General features: G+C 41.9%; 1 long non-coding RNA gene and 1 other non-coding gene across 2 annotated transcripts; both read right to left on the bottom strand.

Annotated features, from left to right (window-relative positions):
• Positions 1-2,389: 2,389 nt before the first annotated feature.
• Positions 2,390-5,216, bottom strand: LOC131227659 (uncharacterized). The gene is made up of 4 exons (XR_009162415.1): positions 4,801-5,216; positions 4,053-4,129; positions 2,915-3,106; positions 2,390-2,491 (listed from the first exon to the last, which is right to left on the bottom strand). It is a non-coding gene; the product is annotated as an uncharacterized LOC131227659 (long non-coding RNA).
• Positions 5,217-22,109: 16,893 nt separating this feature from the next.
• On the bottom strand, positions 22,110-22,216 carry LOC131228277 (small nucleolar RNA R71). The gene has a single exon (XR_009162787.1). It is a non-coding gene; the product is annotated as a small nucleolar RNA R71 (small nucleolar RNA).
• Positions 22,217-22,528: the final 312 nt, after the last annotated feature.

Below are 22,528 nucleotides of genomic sequence, written 5' to 3'. Positions count from 1 at the left end.
TTGCACGCGGGCCCACATCTCCTGGCCTGAGTATCGCTTTGGCGCGCGAGATGTGACGTTGGAACCGTGGTGACGGCGCAGTCGCACTAGTACAAGTCTCGTGTTAAGCTAACTCTAGAATACAGGATACAACTCAGGATTGCGCACAACTGCTATCTACACGTCATGGGTCGTTGGAATCCGACCGGGAGGACCGCCGAAGCCTACGGAACAATACAGGTTAGGATACAAGTCTTACATACTTTATCCTATAGTTTATTTTCTTTTAACTCGCATAACCATTTTAAATACAATAGTGTATGTGGCAAATGCTATGAGTTGCAAGCTGCATAGAGTTTTCTTTTAACTTGTATCAATGGTCTGGATAATTGAACCATGGTCCCACTCGGATTTACTCTCAGCCCAAGGACACCACGTATCCTCGGACCCAAGGATCATAGTTTTCATCTAGAATACAGAGTTGAAAAATAAAAATAAAAATAAAAAAAGACACCACTTGGATGAATCAAATCCTTTGGTTATTACCACATTATATAACTATTGTTCTTTTGATTCGCTGAAAATGTCGCATGTACAAACACATCCACCTCTAGTCCTCACCACAAGACTGCACGTGCCATGGTCACATACGTGGGACGTTAGACCGTGTCAGGTTGTCTCACGTCCACAGGTGTGCAGACGACCTGGCCCAAAATCATTCCAGTCTACCATCACTATCAGGAGCGCCAACATGGAGACCTGGCCGGATCCAGTGCAAATCTTTAATCTGTGGGTCCCACCATGATGTTTTATTTACATCTAATACGTCCATCATTTAGGCAGCCTAAGCTTCTAATTTCATCCAAAATTTTGGTTGATCTAAAATTCATGTGAGCTACTCCAAAAGGAACTGTTGTGATGGTAACTACGGTGAGTTCTCCACGGCAATCCTGACCATCTAAATCAGTGAAATTATGCTTATGATCTGAATTATATCATTGCTATTGAGTTAATATCATCTGAACCCAATTGCAGATTCAATCAACCTATATATTAGTATCAGAACCAACATTTTTTCTCAACAAGTCCTCTCAAGCCAGCTGCTTAGGCTGCGTTTGGATGCACTATTGAATTGAAGTGCAATATTTTTAAAACAAAGTGGAAATGTCCAAGCTACAGTTACCTTCCTCAATATTCACATTGGAGGTCTAAACTCCAAATGGCAATTGGGTTGGACCCAGAAGGAATGTAACTGCAATTTGAACTTAGGTAGGTACTACAATTTGCTATTTCCATTGTGTCACACTAAATATCAGAATTCAATTCAATGTTGCATCTAAACGCAGCCAATTTAGTCATTGCAAATGAAAAGAGTTGTTAGCTATTCAAAGGAAAAGATGAGAAAGAGAAGGTACTCTGTACCTTTTGAAACAAACATTTCAATCATGCCCAGCTTGACCACGGACTGCTGGACTTTGATCCTTTAAACAAGGGGCGTGCATGAACTGGCTCTTTTAGAGGTGCAGAGTACCAAACACATTGAGCTATGGAACAACTCTTTGCTTTCTTATTTTATAATATACATATCAAATGTAACTAATTTAATTGTTTGTAAAGAGTGCCAATATGGGCTGGGATGGTTCCAGTGAGAGTGTTACCACTGAGATTGAGATGAACGAGGTTTGGAAATGATGGGAAGCTCAAGTTATTAAGCTAACCTTGCAAGCCTGCACTCAATAGGCTTATCTCTATTACATTTTCATGGCTGTTGCATGAGATTCCAGTCCATTTGCATGGAGAGATCATGTTGGTGGTAGCATTAGCAGCAGGAAGCGACCATGAATGGAGAGCTTGTGCTGGTGAGAGGCTAGCTTTCCATTTCAGGAGAGCCTCTGCTTCAGGTAGTGCCAGTGATGGTGCTGCTGTTGCAAATGATGTTGCGTGGGAAACAATAATGCTAGCAAAAAGAGGAGAAAAGCAAGGGAAATGATCGTACATAACATTTTATTTCTCCATATGACTTTCTACACGAAGCTAAAATAAACAAAATGCACCAAATGAACACATTATGTCATACCTGTATCCAAAGGGAATTAAATTCAATATATCTACAGGAAGGTAATATGATAATTAGCCACAATACGTGCTCTATTCCACATCTGAATCCCATCCAACCAAATTCAATTATGGTTACAAGCCACCTAAGCTAAATCCTATTTATGAAAACCCATCATTTCAAAAAGAAAAAACCTGATTACTTTTTCACCATTTTTCCATCAGGTATCCAAACATTGAAAAAGACATTGCATATGCTCCAAAAACTAAAGAAAAGTAAAGGGTAGGGAGAGGGATGGCCACAAGAATTCCTATGATGATGGTAGTAGAAAATGCGAACGGAAACTACAAGAACTAGGTGCACTCATACCTTCAAAACACATGAACTCAAGAAGCTCTTCATCAGTTCCTTTCCTCTCAAAAACTGTTCCATCTTCAAGTTTGCCAGTGTATTTCACTGTGAAGAAGAAAGTCCAATGCTTGAGCATTTTTTAGAAGAACATCACGAGAGAAGATTCATAAAAAATAATAATCTCGGCTACTTCAGGAGAATTGTTGAAGATGATTAAAACAAATGCAATTCCATCGGATCGTCTGCATTTTGATGCATGAGCAAGTGAAGTGCAACTGCACAGACCAATCAAATGAAAATGAAAAAAGAAGTAATGACTTTTATGAGAATTCAGAATGAGGAAGTAAAAAATTGCAGCCAATCTGAAAGCAATGTAATTGCAATTTGAAGCCTAGACCCTCAATATGAATGCTAAGGAAGAATATAAGAATTTGTTTTTTTTTCCACTTCATAAGACTAGAAATTCCAAATTTTAAGGGGAGAAGATTCCACTAATAATATACAAATTGAAAGAGATGGAAGTGATACCCTTCACCTTGGATCCTTCGCCAGGATGGTCATAACCTTCACCTTCTCTCATAATCTTTTTAACTACTTTATCATCACCAGTAACATCAATGACACTCTTCCATGAAACTAGCAAGATATCCACAGTTAAATTCAAATTGGGCAGAATCTGTAATCCACTTCTAATGGTTTTGTTTCCATTTTTTACAACATCTGCACAATTTATAGGATATCACATTGAGAATGAAAAGTTGGTAAAAATGATCTACCATTTGAAAATTTCCTTAAATGGTAGATTGGGCAGTAAATGAATAGAAAGGAATCAGGCCACAGTAAAAACAAAGTTAAGCGATTCTAGGCATAAACGGATTGTCGGTATAGATATGGAGGTCTTGCTAATCCCACCTGGGTATATACACACCCATCGACTAATACACATGGAGATTATCCAATTCATGCAACAGTCGGGCCTAACTGCATAGATAATGTGGCCCAAAATTTAGTCCAGTCAACTCATCGGGAGGTCCAAATGGGAAAAATGATGGAAGGCTAAAAACAAGTCACACCAATTAACGGTCTACATTCAACGTGCCTAATGAGTGGATCATCTTGATTTTCAGGTCAGCTTATAGATGTTACATAAGGGATCCAGGCGTATATATAGGAAGGATGTTACATAAGGGATCCAGGCATATATATAGGAAAGTCTTAATACCACAAACACAAGGGATTGATGACTATTTCATCATCGCTATCGTCTAAGCTTAATCCCAACTGCTTGGGTTTGGCTAGATTGATGACTAGTTACAGTATAATTTTTAACAATCAATATTTATTTATTTATATTCTGTAAAACAGATATTGTCTCAACTTAGATGAGAATTTCACTGATAACTCAGCTTTCTCACCCTTATTGTTTTTACAACATTGCTGATGGCAGGACATAAAAGACCTGCTCGATTAAAAAGAATTCAAAGACAAAAAGATCATGTAAAGGTAGTAAACAATGACAAAAGATAATGTAAATGAAGTAAACATTGCTGATATTAGAAGTCAGTTATAACAGTCAACTAAAAAAAGAAAAAGAAAAAGAAAAAGAAAAAGAGAGAAAATGAACTGATTTACCGGTATAAAGAAGATTTCAGAAAGGTTAACTTACCATCTCTGATATGAAATTCCACACCCTTATCTGACTTGAAACAATCGTTTCATCATCCAGCCTGCCTTCATATTTAACTGACCAGTAATAGAACATTAGCACTGATATCCTTGAAGATTCAAATCAATCCGAATCAGTTTAGAGGAAGATCCACAGTGATATTTAGCATTTCCTCATCGCGTATGACTCAGTAGGCCATCAATGGAGGGTCCAACCAAATGAATGGTTCCGATGGCGGAGGGTGGGCCACATGTTTGGTGGAGGGGGCATAGATGACAGTTTCAGGTGGTCCCATGAACTATTGCAAGTCTTAAACAATCCTCAGAGAGATTTAAACTCCATGGAAACAGCCAAAACTCTACTCCTTGGGCCCTTCTCTGTAACCAGGGATAACCCTTCAAGATTAGAACCATTCATCAGGTGGGTCACATCAAGGATGGAGCCTGGTGCAAAATTTCACTAATTGGATGATTTAGGTTCTCCACCGTGGCCCTCAAAAAGACTGTTAAAGTTTAAAAAGGCCCATGGTTCACATTCTAAAAACATAAAGAAAAAAAAACAACCATTAACTGGGATGGGCTTGATCAGCTGAGAGCACAACTTCTCTGTACCATGGACTTCCCACAGTGGGTCCGACCAGATGAATGGTTCCAATTTCTGATTAAAATCAATACAGAGGAAGGGACTGTGAACTAAAATTTCACGCTGTCCCACTGACCAGTAAACCGATCCACAAATAAAGAATTACCTAGAACTTCATCAGCTTCTTTTGGAGTGGCCCAATCCTCACCCTCTTTTATTATATTCTTCAAGATCCCTCCATCCCCGGACAGATCCCTTACAGTGTTCCAAGACAATAACTCCACGTCGAAAACAAGCGTTGAATTAGGAGGGATGAGTGGAAGAGCACCTACCTCCCCATAAGTTCATATCCGCACCATGCAAAAAAATCAAAAGCCAAATTTGAACCGAAACGAAGAAAATCAAGAGCTATTCCTCAGAATCCAGAATCAAAGAATAGAAACACCAACTTTCGAAGCCAAATCAGCAATATCACGGGCAAAAATCCTTCTAAAAATGTGACGTTTGAAACCATTACTCACATTATCCTACAGTAACAACATCGGATTTTCTCAAAAATAGAGATTTAAAACAAAATGAACAGAAAAAATCAAATGGCAACATCACCTCTTCAGATTGGCAACAGGTTGGAGCTCAACAACATTCTATTTTCTGTTGATGACCGGAGATGCGGTAGGGTTTCAGCGGTTGGTGGATACGGTGTAAGGATTGCAGATCGAGAGTCGGACAGGGAGAGGGAAATATATAGAGGAGGAGATCAAGAGAGAGGAGGAGATCAAGAGGGAGAGGGAGATCAAGAAGGAGAGAGAGAGAGAGAGAGAGAGGGGTTTTGCGGGATTTGGGGCGCAACGGAGCCAATGGTTTGTGACCCCGGGCAGACAGACATCTCTTTGCCGCTTTGCCGCTATGGTTGTGTGGCACAGATGATCCCGAGCAAATCCACTCCGACCATCTCTTTTCAAATACAATAATAAACACAATCCTAAAAATCAGAAAGATCTAAAACTCAAGTGGGACACACCAACAAAACAATTAGAACAGTGACGTCGGCCGTTAATGTTGTATGGGGTTAGAAATTACGAAACAGTTCAAAATCGTGTCTAATTAAGAACGGCTTAAAACTGCATTTAAACCAAATCCCTCTCCGTTCCAAAATCTTCATTTTGGTGTAGTGGAAAAGAGAGTATTGCATTCTGCTTCCCATTGAGAGCGGATTAGGTGCAGCCCAGCCTCAGTGTGACCCTGACCGTGGGGCCCACCTTGATCTATGTACTGTACATCCATGCGATCCATCCATTTTTTTCGGCTTATTTTAGGCCGTGAGCCCAAAACTAAAGAAGATCAAATCTCAAGTATACAATACCATAGGAAAAAGTGGTGATTGACCATTGAAAACTTTTTTTGGGCCATAAAAGTTTTGGATCATGGTGATATTATTTTTTCCCTTCTTATAAATTTATATGAACTTATCAACGGGTTGGATGGAAAATTAAAATTTTGAAAATATTATGGTGAGCCAAGGAAGTTTTTAATGGTTAGTGTTCAATCACCATGTTTTACGCATGGAATGGTGCACTTTAGATTACTTCATTTTTGGGATAATGTGATACTATTAGCTAGAAAAACAAATGAACAACGTGGATATAAAATAAATGGAAGTGGATTAGCTAGTATAAGACCCATATCCTAGACCATACCGTTCCGTAGGCTTCCGCGTTCCTCCCGGTCGAATTTCGGCGACCCTCGACCTGTATCCGACATTTGCGCGCGATCCTAAGCCGAGTCCTGCATACCGAAGTTGGCTCGACCCGAGATTTATACCCTAGCGACCGCACTGTCGTCGTGGTTCCAACGCCGCGTCTTGCACGCTGAGGCGATACCCCGGCCAGGAGATATGGGCCCGCGTTCAGTTCAAGGAAAAACGCCGCGTAAGAGAATCTCTACCAAATGTCAAATCAATCTCATCAATTAATCAACGTACAACCCATCACTCCATCCCATCCCCAAGTACACAAGCCATTCCCCAAGTTAACTCTCTTACACAACCCATACCACCCATCACCCATCATTCATCACTCCATCCATCACCCATCTCTCCCTCCATCACTCGCCTCTTTCTTTCTCTCTCTCTCTCCCTCTCTTTCATTTTTTTTGTGATGATGTGGCCATGTGACCCACCCTGATGGACCCCACAATGAAGTATGTATTTTATCCAAGCCATCTAGTAAGTGAGCCCATCTTACTGCTGTTTTGGTTGAAAGGAAAACACTAATATCAGCTGGATCCTTAAGTGGGGCGGCCCACATGCATGTACCCCACCTTGATGTATGTCTTATCCACACCACTTAGCCATTTGGTGGCCCACCTGGGCAGGGCCAACCCCCCTGTTAGCACGTCCGTAGGTGAGGTCCACCTTAAATATGTGTTGTATCTAAACTGTCCAGCGTCCAGGGATGCTGGACGTGTGAAGTGTAAACTGACAATGGGGTGTACTCACCAGCTTTAAAATATATATATATATATATATATATATATATATATATATATATATATATATATATATATATATATATATATATATATATATATATAGTATGTGGGCCCCACTTAAGACCACTTAAGTATATCAGATGGGCTAGGGTCTGATGATCTAGACCGTCCATCTACATGGACCCCACCGATGTATGTATGTTCCACTGTCCAGGACCCATCTGAGGTGTGGATTTTATCCAACACCATCCGTCCGTTTTAGCAGGGTGGGACCCACCCCACACATGCTGCATGTGTGGGGGTGGGGCCACGTTGGTATAGCTTGTATCAGCACCGTCCATTCAAGGACGATGTCGTGTGATGCCACGCGTGATGTGTGGGCCTCATCACACCGTCCAAATGGCTGGACGATGAGACCCACCACCTGATGGATGTGTAACATCCAAACTGTCCATACATTTGGCAAGCTCGTCCCTGGTGGGCCACGCGCGTGGACCCCACCATGATGCATGTGTTGTATCTATGCTGTCCAATCATTTTCAAAGATCGTTCTATGGCATGAGAAAAAGAATGAGTCAGATATGAGGTTTCAGCAGACCCCACCATTGAAAATAGTAGGGACAATGACATCCACCGTATATGTATTGTATCCAAACTGTCCCTCTTTTTTTTTACACCCAAACCGTCCATCTTTTGGTGATCTGCACCGTCCGTCTGATGGACGGTGGGCCAGCAGCCACAACTGCTACATCTCGGCAGCAAGTTCCGTGGGAACCACCCTGCACGTGTGGGGGTGGGGACCACCTTGATATCTGTGTTTTACCCTAGTCGTCCACCTGTTTTTGCCGGATGGGACCACCAAGATGTATTTATTTCATCCACACCGTCCAGATTGTGTTGGACGGTGCCGGACAATGTTTGGATAGTGCTGATTTACATTGATAATGTTTGGACAGTGCTGATCATCATTAGTGAGCCATGTACCCCATAGTATGATAGTGTACAGTGATACACATGTTGCACCTGCCACTATTGAAATGATTTCAGATGTAATCTAAGGGCCTACCATTGATGCATGTATGGTATATCTATGTCGTCCATTGATGCGGCCCACTTGATGTGTATGAGGCCCATTAGTGTGGCCCATTGATACAGCCCACTTGATGTGTATGAGGCCCACGTATAGGGCCCACCTATTGTGTATTTGAAGCCCATGGGTTGTGGCCCATTGTGATGTATTCGAGGCCCATGGGCAAGGCCTGATGTGATGTGATTATGGCCCATATGATGAGGCCCATCGAGATGTATTTCTGGCCCATGTGATGCGGCCCACTTAATGTATGAGACCCTTGTGTGAGGCCATGGGCCCACTATATGTTCGGCTCTATGTGGGCCACTCCTTAGGAGCAATGTTCGTTAGATGTCCATATTGATTGGCAATGATGGTTGGATGTCCACATTGTGACCTTCCCTTAGGCCTTGTTAGGCCCATTCTCATCATTCTATTAGTGGGTTAACCCAAAAAGTGGGCCCCATTCACCATAAACGGATGGCTCCATGCTATTAGATTTGATATAACCACGGCTGAGGGTCAATCTTGATATTATGGTTTAATCGGCCGTTCATATATGGATCCCGCCGCGTATATAGGCCGATTATCGATGCTGATTATCGTGTCAATTATCAATGTTGATTATTGGTGCCGATTGTCGAGGCCAATTCCGATTATCGATTCCGATTCCGATTGTGTCACGCCCCAAACTCGGAAATCGGATTCACAGGAATCCCGATCGCCAAATCCGGTGCCGACAGCTTCCGTAATACCCTATTCTTAGCACCCAGCGTCCATACGCCAGATTCCGATCCTGGGATCCTATAAGAAAGATTTTATAATATATATTTAACTCGTAATAAGCATAACCACAAGTATATCTAAATCACAAAGGCAACATCATCATCACATATCCACTATTATAAACATTTGAATACAATGCTAAAAGGGAAATACATAAATCAAAGTCAAAGCTTCAGAAGACCGCTACACGCTCCATTCTCGACACTACTGCAACCTAACGCCACATGCAGACATCTATAGTGCATAAGCTTATAAAAAGCTTAGAGGGTGGTGAAAGCGTGTGCACAAGGTAAGTGTCAAGTATTCAATACAATGCCATAATCATACAATATTGGAAATACTGGTAAGATCATGAATCATATGATATCAGAGGAAACGAGAATGCTGACAAGTTCATGAGTCAAACAATATCAGAGTACGCAATACAGATCAGCTATGCAAATGAGGAATCATATAGAACCAAATATCAGATGCCAAGGATGTAATGTTATATACAATTCCTTATGAGTTCACGAATACCGTCAGCTATATCTAGACCATATAAATGCACAAACACAGTAACCCAAAATGCCATATATTGCGAGTGTAATGTAATATGCGGTGCAAATGGAATGACCATGCTGGAGTGTAAAGTCGGGATGATAGTACGTAGTATCGTATGCTATGGGGTCCATCACAAGGGACTTTTATCCAAACCAGTCTCATACTTAATTTGGATAGTTAAACTCAATATAATCAACTCCTGATCTTAAGTTAGTTGCGCGCCCCAACCGAAATCCTGGCCATTGTGAAGGTATACATAACAGATAGTTGCGCACCACCAGCCTGAGTGAATAGTGATGAATAAATGAATGAATATGCAACTCCTACTCAATAAGTCCATATATCAGTACAATTCATCTCTGTGATCATCACCGGGGTCTAGTACACTCTACACCAGCCTGCCGCCCCATCAAGCGCACATTTGGAAAAGTGAAAGAGACCTCACTATCCGCCTAGCCAGTAGTCTGTCAATATCTACCCGGCACGTCGATAGTGGACCCATTCCTCAAGCTAGTCAAACTCAACCTAGATATTGCTCCCTCATTCAAGCGGGTAAGGTCGCACCCTTTTCCAACCGACCATGACACAGTGGGAGACGCGGCCTACTAGTATAAGGCCCTCATGCGCTCATATATATCCACTCGGTCTCGACATTGGGGCGTCCTTTGGTACCAAGAGGGTTTAGAAATTTTCACCCAAGGCCATCTATGGCAACCCGATGCTAATAACATATTTTCGGTGTCCCATTTAGCCATCCACGATATGCCTGTAGAGGCTACGGCCCCGATGTCGTTAAGACGTACAGTAATCATAACACACAATATCAGATGCATGAGTCATACAATTCAGTCATGCATTAATCTTGCGTATACCATGCGCTCATGTGAGACAATCTCCGCTTATCAAGGAGTCTCATAACAACCTGCCCAATGACATATGCAATTGTCAACCACATCTCATAACAAACATGCAGATGATGCATATGGGCATGTATCAGGATGTTATACTATCACATACTCATAATTGGTATCAATAACCGGCATCGACAATCGGCCTCAACAATGTGGACATTTAACCAACATTGCCTCCAAGGAATGGCCGGTATAGAACCTAACATATAGTGGACCCATGGCCTCACACAAGGGCCTAATATACAACACCATGGGCCTCACTCAAGAGTTTAATATACATCACGATAGGCCTCTCACATGGGCCTAATATACAACACAACGGACTCTATTGCCTGGCCCTCAAATGCACCACAATGAGCCTCATCACATAGGCCTCACATACATTAGATAGGCCTCAAATGTATCAAGCCGAGGCCGAATGCTCATTAGAATGGGCCTCAAATATGGGCAGCATATACATCACAATGGGCTTCGACAATCGGCCATGATAATCGAAATCAATCGATAATCGGCCTCGTTAATCAGAATCGGCAAATCAGCCACGTCAATTGGAATCGGCAATCGGTCATGATAATCGGCCTCAATCACTAATCAGCAATCGGTCATGATAATCGACCTCGATCGCTAATCAACAATCGGCCACGACAATCGAAATCGATTGATAATCAGCCTCGATAATTAGAATCAGCAAATTGACCACGTCAATCGGAATCGGCAATCGGTCATGATAATCGGCTTAGATCGCTAATCAGCAAGCTGCCACGACAATCGAAAATCGATCGATAATCGGTCTCGATAATCAGAATCGGCAATATCAGTCACGATAAATCGGCCTCGATCGCTAATCAGCAAGCGGCCACGATAATCGAAATCGATCAATAATCAGAATCGGCAAATCGACCACACTAATCGGAATCGGCAATCTGTCATGATAATTGGCCTCAATCGCTAATCAGCAATCGGCCACGACAATCGAAATCGATTGATAATCAGCCTCGATAATCAGAATCGACAAATCGGTCATGATAATCGACCTCGATCGTTAATCAGAATCGGCCTCGATAATCGAAATCGGCCTCAACAATCGGTCTCGATAATCGGTCGAACAAGGCCTAAGGGAAGGTCATAATGTGGACATTAAACCATCATTGCCCATCAATGTGGCCATTAACCAATATTGCTCCCAAGGAATGACCCACATAGGGTCAAACATACAGTGGGCCCACGGCCTCGCACCAAGGCCTAATATACATCATCATGGGCCTCGCTTATGGGGCATATACGTATCACATTGGGCCTCACTCATAGGCCAATGTATATAACATCGAGCCATATCAACCGGTCGATTCAAATGGACCAAATCAAATGGGCTGGTACAAATGGGCCAATTCACTGGGCCGATCAAATGGGCCGATACAAATGGGCCGAATCAAATGGGCCAAGTCAATTTAGGCTGATCAAATGGGTCGATACAAATGGGCCAAGTTAATGGGCCGATTCAAACGGACCGAATCGAATGGGCTGAGTCAAATGGGCTAATTCAAGTGGGCCGATCAAATGGGCCAAGTCAATTTGGGCCGATCAAATGGGTCGATACAAATGGGCCGAGTTGAATAGACTAATCAAATGGGTCGATACAAATGGGCTGAATCAATGGGCCGATTCAAATGGGCCCAAACCAACCACCCATTCATCCATATCTAGAGATCATTATAGAGCATTATCACAAAATGAATCATATCCAAGGATCATCTGGACCATACCACAAATGGCAGTGGTGATAATGATTTCCATTATTGAATTCCAGTGGGCCTACCATAATATTTAATTTCCATCCAGACTATTCATAAGGTCACAAAAAAACCTGAACAGTGAGGGAGAACAAATATCATATTGGTTCAAAACTTTTGTAACCCAAAAGGGGTTTCAATGGCGGGTGTTCAATCCACCGCTTTCTGTAGTGTGGTCCACCTGATAACTGGATCTGTCTTATTTTTTTTCTTCCCAAGCCATGTGACTGGCTCACCAAATGGATGGACGGTTGGATGAACTACATCCATCAGCGGTGGGTCCCACGTACATGGCCCACCGTCTCTTCTATTTATTTATTTATTTTTGTGCCCTGACAAGCTGGCCATATGGATGGACGGCCGGGGTATGCCGTGTACATCAAGGGAGGTGGGTCCCATGTAGGAGTGGCCCACCATAATCATATATATTAAATAATATTAGTGAATTATATATTATATACTTTAATATAATATTATATATATATATCGACACACACACACTCTCTCCAGATCCACCGTCCCGATACATCTGGACGGTGCAGCTTGCATGATTAAAGGTGGGTCCCACGTGGGAGTGGCCCACCATCATCATTTATTAATATAATATAATATATAATATAATAATATATCTTATATATATACATATTAAAATATTATCATTATTATTATTTTAAAATATATATTATTAAAATATTAACATTATTACTATTTAAAACATTTAGGCATGGACGTCTGTTGACGGACGGCCTGGGTAACTCACACCTCACGGGTCCCACCGTCCCGTGATATTCGGTGTGGATTAGTACGCATACATCTCGATAGTCCCCACCGTCCAGAACACTGGACGGTGTGGATTGAAGGCACATACATCATGGTGGGGTCCACAGACCCGCTGAATGGTGTGGATCTACAATACATACATCAGGGTGAAGTCCCACCGTCCAGCAGCTGCTGAACGGTGCTGGATAAAGCCATAAATCAAGGTAGGCTCCACACGTGTGGATGCAAAGCATCACCAAGGTGGGTGCCACCCCATGCATGGACAGCTGGATATAACACATATGATCAGACCCACATAGCTCCTAGCGTCAAATACAGCAGCTTGAGCTGTGTGGGACCCACACTAGATGGATGACCCGGATATAGCAGATATGCATGAGGCGGGTCCACACGTGTGGGACTCACACGCTTTTTTAAAAAAAGCTAACATTTGTGGTTTCTCTTCAAACGGTCCAGCAGCAATTGCTGCTGGACGTCCAGTACCTGGACGGTCAGGATCAGGTACATCCTGGTGGGTCCGCTGGACCTGGATGATGGGCCACAAGGTGGGCCGGTCTCACTGGACGGACGACATAGATGCTGCACATACCACATGTGGGGTCCACGTCAATGGGTCATCCCACTAGAAAATCAAGGTGGTATTTGTGGTTTCCCTTAAAAGAGGGCAGCAATGAGCTGCTGGATTGTATGCAGCGTCCCACCATCAGTGCTGGACGTGTGGATGAAACACTTGCATCAGGGTGGGCCACATCATCAGGGAAAAAGAGGAGAGGGAGAGAGAAGACAGTTGTGGGAGGGGCCCCGCCACTATGGGCCCCTCTCGCATTACATTACATACATGTGATCAAGGTGGGCCATTGGCCACTCCTAGGGACCAAGATGGGATCCTCACTATTGATTGGTGGGTCCCACTCGTCCTATGTAAGAAAACGAAAAGATCTACCTAAAGAGCACCCACCTCAAGATCTCTTCTTCCTTCTTCCGCCAAAGCATCCTAGAGCTCAATGGAACATGATTTAATGATGTGGATGGGATTTGGAAGGTGAGATTGGGTGGTAGGAAGGTGGGCCACACATGGCTTCTTCTTCTCCTTAGGAAGCCATGGACGTTGGGAGTTCTTGGGATTGCTTGGAGAGTGAGAGAGAGAAAGTGATGTAAGGGAAGTTATGGGAGAGAGGGATGGCGAGGTGATGGAAGTGGACTTTTTTTTTAGGTTGCTTTTATACTTGGGAATGGGAAGAGTAATGGGTTGAGTGATGGGTGTACTTTTGACAAGTGAGGTGACTGATGTGACGGATTCTCTTGGGTTTAGCAATGCACGGTATTTTTCTCGAACTGAATGCGGGCTCACATCTCCTGGTCCGGGTATCGCCTAAATGCGGAGACACAGCATCGGAACCACGATGACGGCGTGATCGCAAGGATACAAGTCTCGGGTCGAGCAGATTTAGGACTATGGGATATGACTTTGGGTTGTGCGCAAATGCCGATAACAGATCGCGGGTCGCCGGAATTCGACTGGGAGAACCGCGGAAGCCTACAGAATGGTACGGGCTAGGATAAGGGCTTTATAAATTATCGAGGCCTATTCCGATTTCCATTGTCGAGGCCGATTCCGATTGTTGAGGCCGATTCCGATTGTCGAGGCCGATTGTTGAGGTTGATTCTGATTCCGATTGTCGATACCATTTTTGATTGTCGAGGCTGATTCCGATTGTCGAAGCCAATTGTTGAGGCCGATTCCGATTTCTATTCTTAAGGCTGATTATTGAGGCCAATTTCGATTGTCGAGGCCGATTGTTGAGGCCGATTTTGATTGCGATTGTCGAGGCCGATTTCGATTATCGATACCGATTCCGATTCCGATTGTCAAGGCCCAATGAGATGTATAGGCCATTGTGATGTGCATTCGGCTCGTGTTTAAGGGCCAATGTGATGTATATGCGGTTCATATTTGAGGCCCGTTTTGAAGTGTATTCAGCCCGTGTTTATGGCCCAATGTGATATACATGAGGCCTATGTGATGAGGACCATTGTGATGGATTTAAGGGCCAGGCGATGGAGCCCACTATGATGTATGTTAAGCCCATGTGAAAGGCCCATCGTGATGTGTATTAAGCTCTTGAATGAGGCCCATGGTGTTATATATTTGGCCCTTATGTGAGGTCATGGGTCCACTGCATGCTAGGCTCTATATGGGTCATCCCTTGGGGGTAATGTTGGTTAAATATCCACATTATTGAGGTCGATTGTCGATGTCAGTTATGGATACCAATTATGAATATGTGACAGTATAGCATCATGATATATACCCATACACATCATCTGTATGTTTGTTATGAGATATGATTGACCATTGCATATGTCATAGTGCCGGTTGTTATGAGACTCCCTGATAGGCGGAGGTTGTCTCACATGAGCACACGGTATGCGCATGATTGATGCATGACTAGATTGTATGACTTATGCATCTTGCATTGTGTGTTATGATTACTATACGCCTTAGCGACATCAGGGTTGTAGCCTCCACAGGCATATCATAAATGACCAGATGGGATACCAAAAATCTATTCTACATGGGATGCTATAGATATCCCTAGGTGAAGTCCCTAAACTCTCTTAGTTCCAGAGGTTGCTCCAACGTTTAGACCAAGTGGATGCATGAGCGCATGAGGGTCGTATACCGTTTGATCGTGTCTCCTACTGTGTCGTGGTCGGTTGGAAGGGAGTGCGGCCTTACCTGCCCGAGAGGAGGGGGTAATACTAGGCTGAGTCTGACCAGCTCGAAGAATGAGTCCGCTATCGATGAGCCGGTCCCAATATTGGTAGGCGGATAGTGAGGTCTCTTTCACTCACCTTGTTGCGCGCGATGGGGTGACAATCTGGTTTGGAGTATAATAGATCCTAGTGATTTTCCAAAGAGGAACCATATTGATATGTGGACTTATCGAGTAGGAGTTGCATGCTCATTCATTCATTCATTCACTATCCACTCGGGCTGGTGGTGCGCAACTAATTATTGTATACCTTCGTTATGACAAGGATTTCGGTTGGGGCGCACGACTAACCTGAGATCAGAAGTTTACCACATTGAGTCTGACTATTCAAATTTAGGTATGGAACTGGTTTAGATAGAAGTCCCTTGTGATGGACCCCGTAGCTAGCTCGCGATACTACGTACTATCATCCCGACTTCACTCCAGCTTGGTCATTTCATTTGCACTGCAATTGCATCTGCAGCATTTAGCATTTTGTGTTGCCATGTTTCTATACTGATATGGCCGTTAGCATTCATGTCTTACATCGCATAGCCTTGGTACGACTGATGACACTCATGATCTTACTAGTATATTTCTACTTACTCTAATATCGTATGATTCATGATCTTGTTAGTATTTCTGCTTACTCTGATAATTCATGATCTTGTTAGTACTTCTGCTTACTCTGATAATTTATGATCTTGTCAGTATTTCCACTTATTTCGATATTGTAAAATTTATGGATTGCCAGTATTTCCAACATCGTATGATTAGGGCATTGTATTTGTGTGCTTGACACTTATCTTGTGTACACACTTTCACCACCCTTTAAGCTTTTATAAGCTTATGCACAATAGATGCATGAAGGTGGCGTTAGGTTGGAGCAGAGTGGAGCATGGAGTGTGCAGCTGTCTTTTGGAGCTTTGATTTTATTTAACATTTATATTTCCCTTTCAGCATTGTATTCAAAGTTTATATTAGTGGATATGTGATGATGATGTTGCCTTGTGATTTGGGTAAACTTGTGGTTATGCTTCTTATGAGACAAATGTACGTTGAAAAATCCTCCTTGTAGGATCCCAGGATCGGAATCTGGCGTATGCGCATTGGGAGCCGAGAATGGGGTACTACGGAGGCTGTCGGCACCGGATTCGGCAATCGAAAATTTTGTGAGCCCGATTTCCGGGTTTGGGGCATGACAGCTGGTGTACCTCGCACCAGATATGTAGCTGTTGTATTGACGTCAAGTCGGATCATGAGGTATGGTACATGTTATATCCAAACCGTCCATCCATTTGGTGAGCTTGTCTTAAGGCTTGAGATAAAAAATAAGATAGATATAACTATCAAGTGGACCACAATGCAAAAATCAGTGGGGGATTGAACATCTACCATTGAAACCCTTTTTGGGGTCACAAAAGTTTTAGATCAATATGAAATTTGTTTTTCCTCTTCATTTAGGTCTTTGTGACCTTATGAACAGATTGGATGGAAAATAAACGTTATGGTGGACCCTATGAATTGTTTAACGGTGAAAATCATTATCTCTACTGTTATTTGTGGTGTGGTCCAGATGATCTTTGGATATGATTCATTTTTTGGATAATGCTCTAAAATTATCTCTAAAAATTGATGAATGGTGTAGATATAATAAATACATCATTGTGGGGGCTATGTAACTCTGATCTCCTTTGAACCGTTTGTACAACTCATAGCTCTAGGAGCGTCAGTGCTAGTCCTCGCGCGACATGTACCTACAACAGCTATATAATTGGTGTGTGGTACACCGGCCAATCTGCTTCCAAAATAAATATATCAAGGTGACATCAAGGTGGGCCCCACGGTCAGGAAAGCACCTTGTTGTGTGAGGCCGTGGCCACACTTAATCTGCCCCCATTCCTAATATGGTGCATTTCTAGAGGTAGGCATCAAGTCGAGTGATTGCTTGCCTCTAAGTGCAGAGGTTCGTAAGTAATATCCTGTGAATACAGGGTCGATCCTATAGGGAGATGAATTGCGAGAAGGAGAAAATCAAATGCAAAACAAACTAAGTAATAAAAGTTAATCTAATGATTTGATTTTGGGATTTTTGAATGGATGTAATTCAACAGAATTAAAACAACACCCAAGCTTCAAAGTTCCACACATAGGTTAATATTTGAAAATCATGATGACTTGGATAATATAATTAGGATCTGAGCACTATGGTTAGCCTAATCGGAAAATAAAACAGTTTAAATATTTTAAATAAATGATATAAAATATTAGAAAATCATGGATTTGCACCATTGATATATACTCTCAAGCGCCAGTGATTTTAAGAATTCAACATTAATGAGATAATGAAAATCAAAGAAATATAACAAGTTGAGAACCTCTCCTATCTAGGAAATCTGATTGATCTAGGGTAAGCCTATCCATCAATGTAGATCTCATATGATGAAAACATATGGATCTCACAAGAGGAGAAAAAACAAAACCTAAACAATAGATAACATGCATACACCATTCTTCTCATCATTAAAACAATCAATCATCATAACTTAAAGAATTATTAAACCCATGTACTTCCCTTCTAGCTTGGGTTAGAGGGAACTTAGAAAAACATAACTAGAATAGAAAAAGAAAGCAATAAGAAAGAAATAAATGCAAATAAAAAATATCTAAAAGAAAAAACAACTTATAAAATTGAAAACCCTTTAAAAACCCTAAATATTGCTCTTGAATGTTTTTAATGATGTTTAGGAATGCCCTAGGAAGCCTTATTTATAAGTAGGGAACTTCAATTTTCGTACAAAGTTAGAAAACTCTAGAAACCACCTCAAATATACATTAGTTTTTCAAAATAGACTTCTTGTTGAGGGTCGAATATTGCATATCAGACCCCGATTACTGCCTGATTTTACGTACACGATAATGCCTAATATTATAATTTAATCGTGTTTTTGTTGCAGGATGTAATAAGGAGCTTTGATTGAAAAAGAGTATTAAAAGCATGGATTTAATGCTTCGAAGTCACCAGAGCAAGGAATGGACTCCAGGGGACTGAGATCGATGGATATACATGCCAGAGATCCGAGAAAATTGAGAAACTAAAGCTTAAGTGGCCTGAAAGTTAGTCAGAATGCAAGATCACAGGGTTTCCACCATCCACTCGGGTCGAAACTTCATACGTGGCTTGAAGACCATAAATGAACCGTACACGTAAAATTTCATCCATTGGATCGCTGTGCAAGTGGCCCAACGGACATTTCAGCTCACAATTTACTGATCTGGGGCCCACCTGATCTCTGGATACGCCTCATCTTCGGTCTCGACGCCTTAAATCATGTGAAGAACTAGATGGACGGAGGAGATTTTGTACATACACCATGATGGACCCCATGTGCATTGCACGTGTACAGTCTGTAAGTGCACCAGCCGTGCACCCGTGCACTCAAAGTCGGTCAGCGCCTGCTGACCGACAGAATTCAAATTCTCCAAAAGTGCAAACAGCGTTAACGCTGTTCGACCGTCGGTTCTGCTTATGGGCCCCACACATCATGCATATCATGAATCTGGACCGTCCAAGGTGCTCAGGGAGGGGGTATTACCTTTGCCTAGGTGGCATAAACGCAGAAGATATTGAGGGTCACAATCCAGCCGTCCGAACGGAAGATGGACGGTGGACTAAACCATCTTGTGGGACCACACCGAAATCAATCCAATCTCGTCATTCCCGAACGGTTTTTCGTCATGAATCCACTGGACGGCTTGGATTATCCAAAAAAAACAGTGAAGGGGGCCCCACCATCATCACAGCGTCAATGACACTACTCTGTTTTGCGTCCGGAAAAGCCAGGATTTCCGTGCGGTTCTAGCCCACTATGGTTGATCAGAGGTAAGATCCAAACCATCCATCGTGTATCTCGTCCAGAGATCTCCCAAGGGATGTTATCTATTTGGAAAAAATGTGATGGAAATGGAAGTTTTTTCTTCCATTTTCTTGGGTGTAAAAAGACCTACGCACCCGCCTTGCGTAAATAAAACTTCCGCAGCCTAGTCCTTCTCAGACTCAACCTCTCCACGCCCCTACGCACCAGCCTATAAGGGAGATCAGCGTGAGGAGGAGGGTGGAAAGAGGAGGGAAGAAACGAGAAGACAGGGAGCTTGGCTTTCTGCTGGATGCGGCTGGAGAGAGAGAGTACGGGAACAGGGGAGTTTTTTTGGCTGCTGGACGTGGCTGGAGAGAGAGCTGCTAGCACGTGGGAGAAAGGATTAAAAAAAGACAGAAGAAAAGAAAAGAAAAACATGGAAGGAGTAGGGCGGGGCGCGAGCAGAGGCTGACCTGGTTCTTCTTCTTCTTCTTCTTATTCTTCTTTTTAAATGGAGCTTAGCCCATTCATGGGTGGCTAAACCTCTTAGCTAGGGCTAAGAGGTGAAGCCTGTAGCGAGATGGGAGATTCTACTTTGAGCCTTTAAAATTCATAAACTGAATTTGATTTAGTTGATTATTAAAGGAATATTTTTCTTAGTCTTTAATGGTCTGTTGTGACTGAAATTACAATGGGTTTGCAATGGCTTTGAATATTTCTGTCCCATTTTTATGTTTATGAAGTCAGGAAGCCCTGTTGTTCATCATTGTTCCATGGGCATGGTAAGATGACAGTACCCTTCCTGATATTCATATATTGTTGGGTGGTTGGTAATTATTTTAATTCTGTTGTTTACTTTGTCTCCTGGGCATGGTTTGGTGATGGAATCCATTCTAATTCATATACCTTTCATCTCTTGAAAACTATATCAAAGGAAGTCTAGTTGATTTCCATGATTTTCGAAGTAGGCATAAGATCTCCCTGATCTCTACAAGTGGATCCTCTGAATCCCTAGTTTCCTTCCTCTGAATTCCTTAAAGTTTTAGATAATTATTCCACAATTATTCCTTAAAATTCTATTTGGTTAGATCACATCTTAGTCTAATTCTAGTTCTACTTGGTTTCAGATAACGTACAAGTATCAGTCCCTGTGGATTCGACCTCGGTCTTACCGAGTTTATTACTACATCACAACCCTATACTTGGGAAGTGAACAAGTTTTTGGCGCCGTTGCCGGGGACTGACGATTGCGATTTTCTGAAATTAATTAGGTTTAGAATTAATTTAAGATTAGAATTTAACTAACTTTAGTTGTAGACTTTTATTTGATTTCTAGAACTAACTTGTTTTCCTGTTTTATAGGATCCTGACATAAGTTTCTAAATTGGTAATTCCTTTCTAATCTCTCTACTTTTTCTACTTAGGGTTTAATTTGTGAAAATTTTTAATTCTACTATTTTTCTATTTTTAGGAAGTAGTTTATTTTTAGAAACTTTCCTCTTTTGCTACTTTCTAATTGTAACACTTTTAGAATCTAATTTTGTTTCCTAATTTATTTTTAGAATTTTTGTTTAGAAACTAACCTTCCTATTTTGTAGGCCTTTAAGATAGAAATTTCTAATTCGGTAAGCTCCTTCCCTACTTTCTATTTTTCAGTTCTCTTTTAATAATTTACTTTCTAGTTTAGGTCTTTCCTAATTTATTTTAGAAATTTCCACTTTCTTTAGGAATTCGTTCTTTTAAAAATTAATTTACTGCTATCTTTCTTTTAAAGGATCGTTCTTCTCTTTTTAAAATCTAACTTATTTTGTTTTATTTTTGCAGGTTTTAACTTAGGACTCCAATTTAGTAATTTCTTTCCAACTCTCTCTTTCTTTCTAGATTTTCTTTTCCTTTCTTAGGATTAGGTTTTTAATTGAGGGCTGCGAGTGTTTCATGCCCAAGTGGGCCCGTGACGACACTCGACGTCTCTTGACTGAAGGAGGATTGGTTGAGGGGTTGACTATCCATCGCAGGACTAGACACCGCTCGAAATCCCCTGAGTTAACTGAAGTTATGGCTGAAGACCAACCTCCTCTACTTCCACCCAGGGTGGAGGATACCCAAGATGAAAATGAGGTGCAACAGGCACCCCCGCTTCGTACTTTACGAGATTATCTACAACCGGCGGGAGTGAGTACGCCCTCATGCATGATTTTTCCTGAAAACACAGGACAAATGGACATCAAGCTAGGAGTTATCCAACTCCTTCCCAAATTCCATGGACTTGAATCAGAAAGTCCATATTTACATTTGAAAGAGTTAGATGAGATTATAGCTACATTATGTTTTCCTAATGTATCTGAGGATACAATTAGGCTGAAACTCTTTCCTTTTTCCTTAAAAAAGAAAGCTAAGACGTGGTTACATTCACTGCGTCCTAGATCCATTGGCACATGGAACGACATGCAGAGGGAATTCATAAAAAAATTCTTCCCACATCATAAAACGATTACCCTCAGAAAAGCAATCATGAACTTTGCCCAAAAGGAAGATGAAACATTCTTCCAATGTTGGGAAAGGTTTAAAGATTTGGTCAGTTCATGCCCACAACACGGATTTGAAACGTGGCGCATTACAAATTTTTTCTACGATGCACTGACATCTTCCATGCGCCAAATGGTCGAGACAATGTGTAATGGAGAGTTCATTAATAAAGATGTCGATGAGGTATGGGACTACCTCGACAGTCTGGCTGAAAAAACACAATCTTGGGACTATTACCCAAAATCAAACACCACGTCTAGGCCGACTCAATTAAAGGAAAAAGGTGGATTATATCTCTTGAAAGAAGAGGATGATCTCAAGTGTAAAGTGACTACAATATAAGGAAAGTTGAGGCCATGGAAGGAAAGAAGGATAAGGTTAATGAA

This window comes from Magnolia sinica, chromosome 15, assembly GCF_029962835.1.
Source record: "Magnolia sinica isolate HGM2019 chromosome 15, MsV1, whole genome shotgun sequence".
NCBI lineage: Eukaryota > Viridiplantae > Streptophyta > Magnoliopsida > Magnoliales > Magnoliaceae > Magnolia > Magnolia sinica.
The sequence above is the reverse complement of the archived record's forward strand: the minus strand, read 5'-3'. Positions and strand labels throughout refer to the sequence as shown.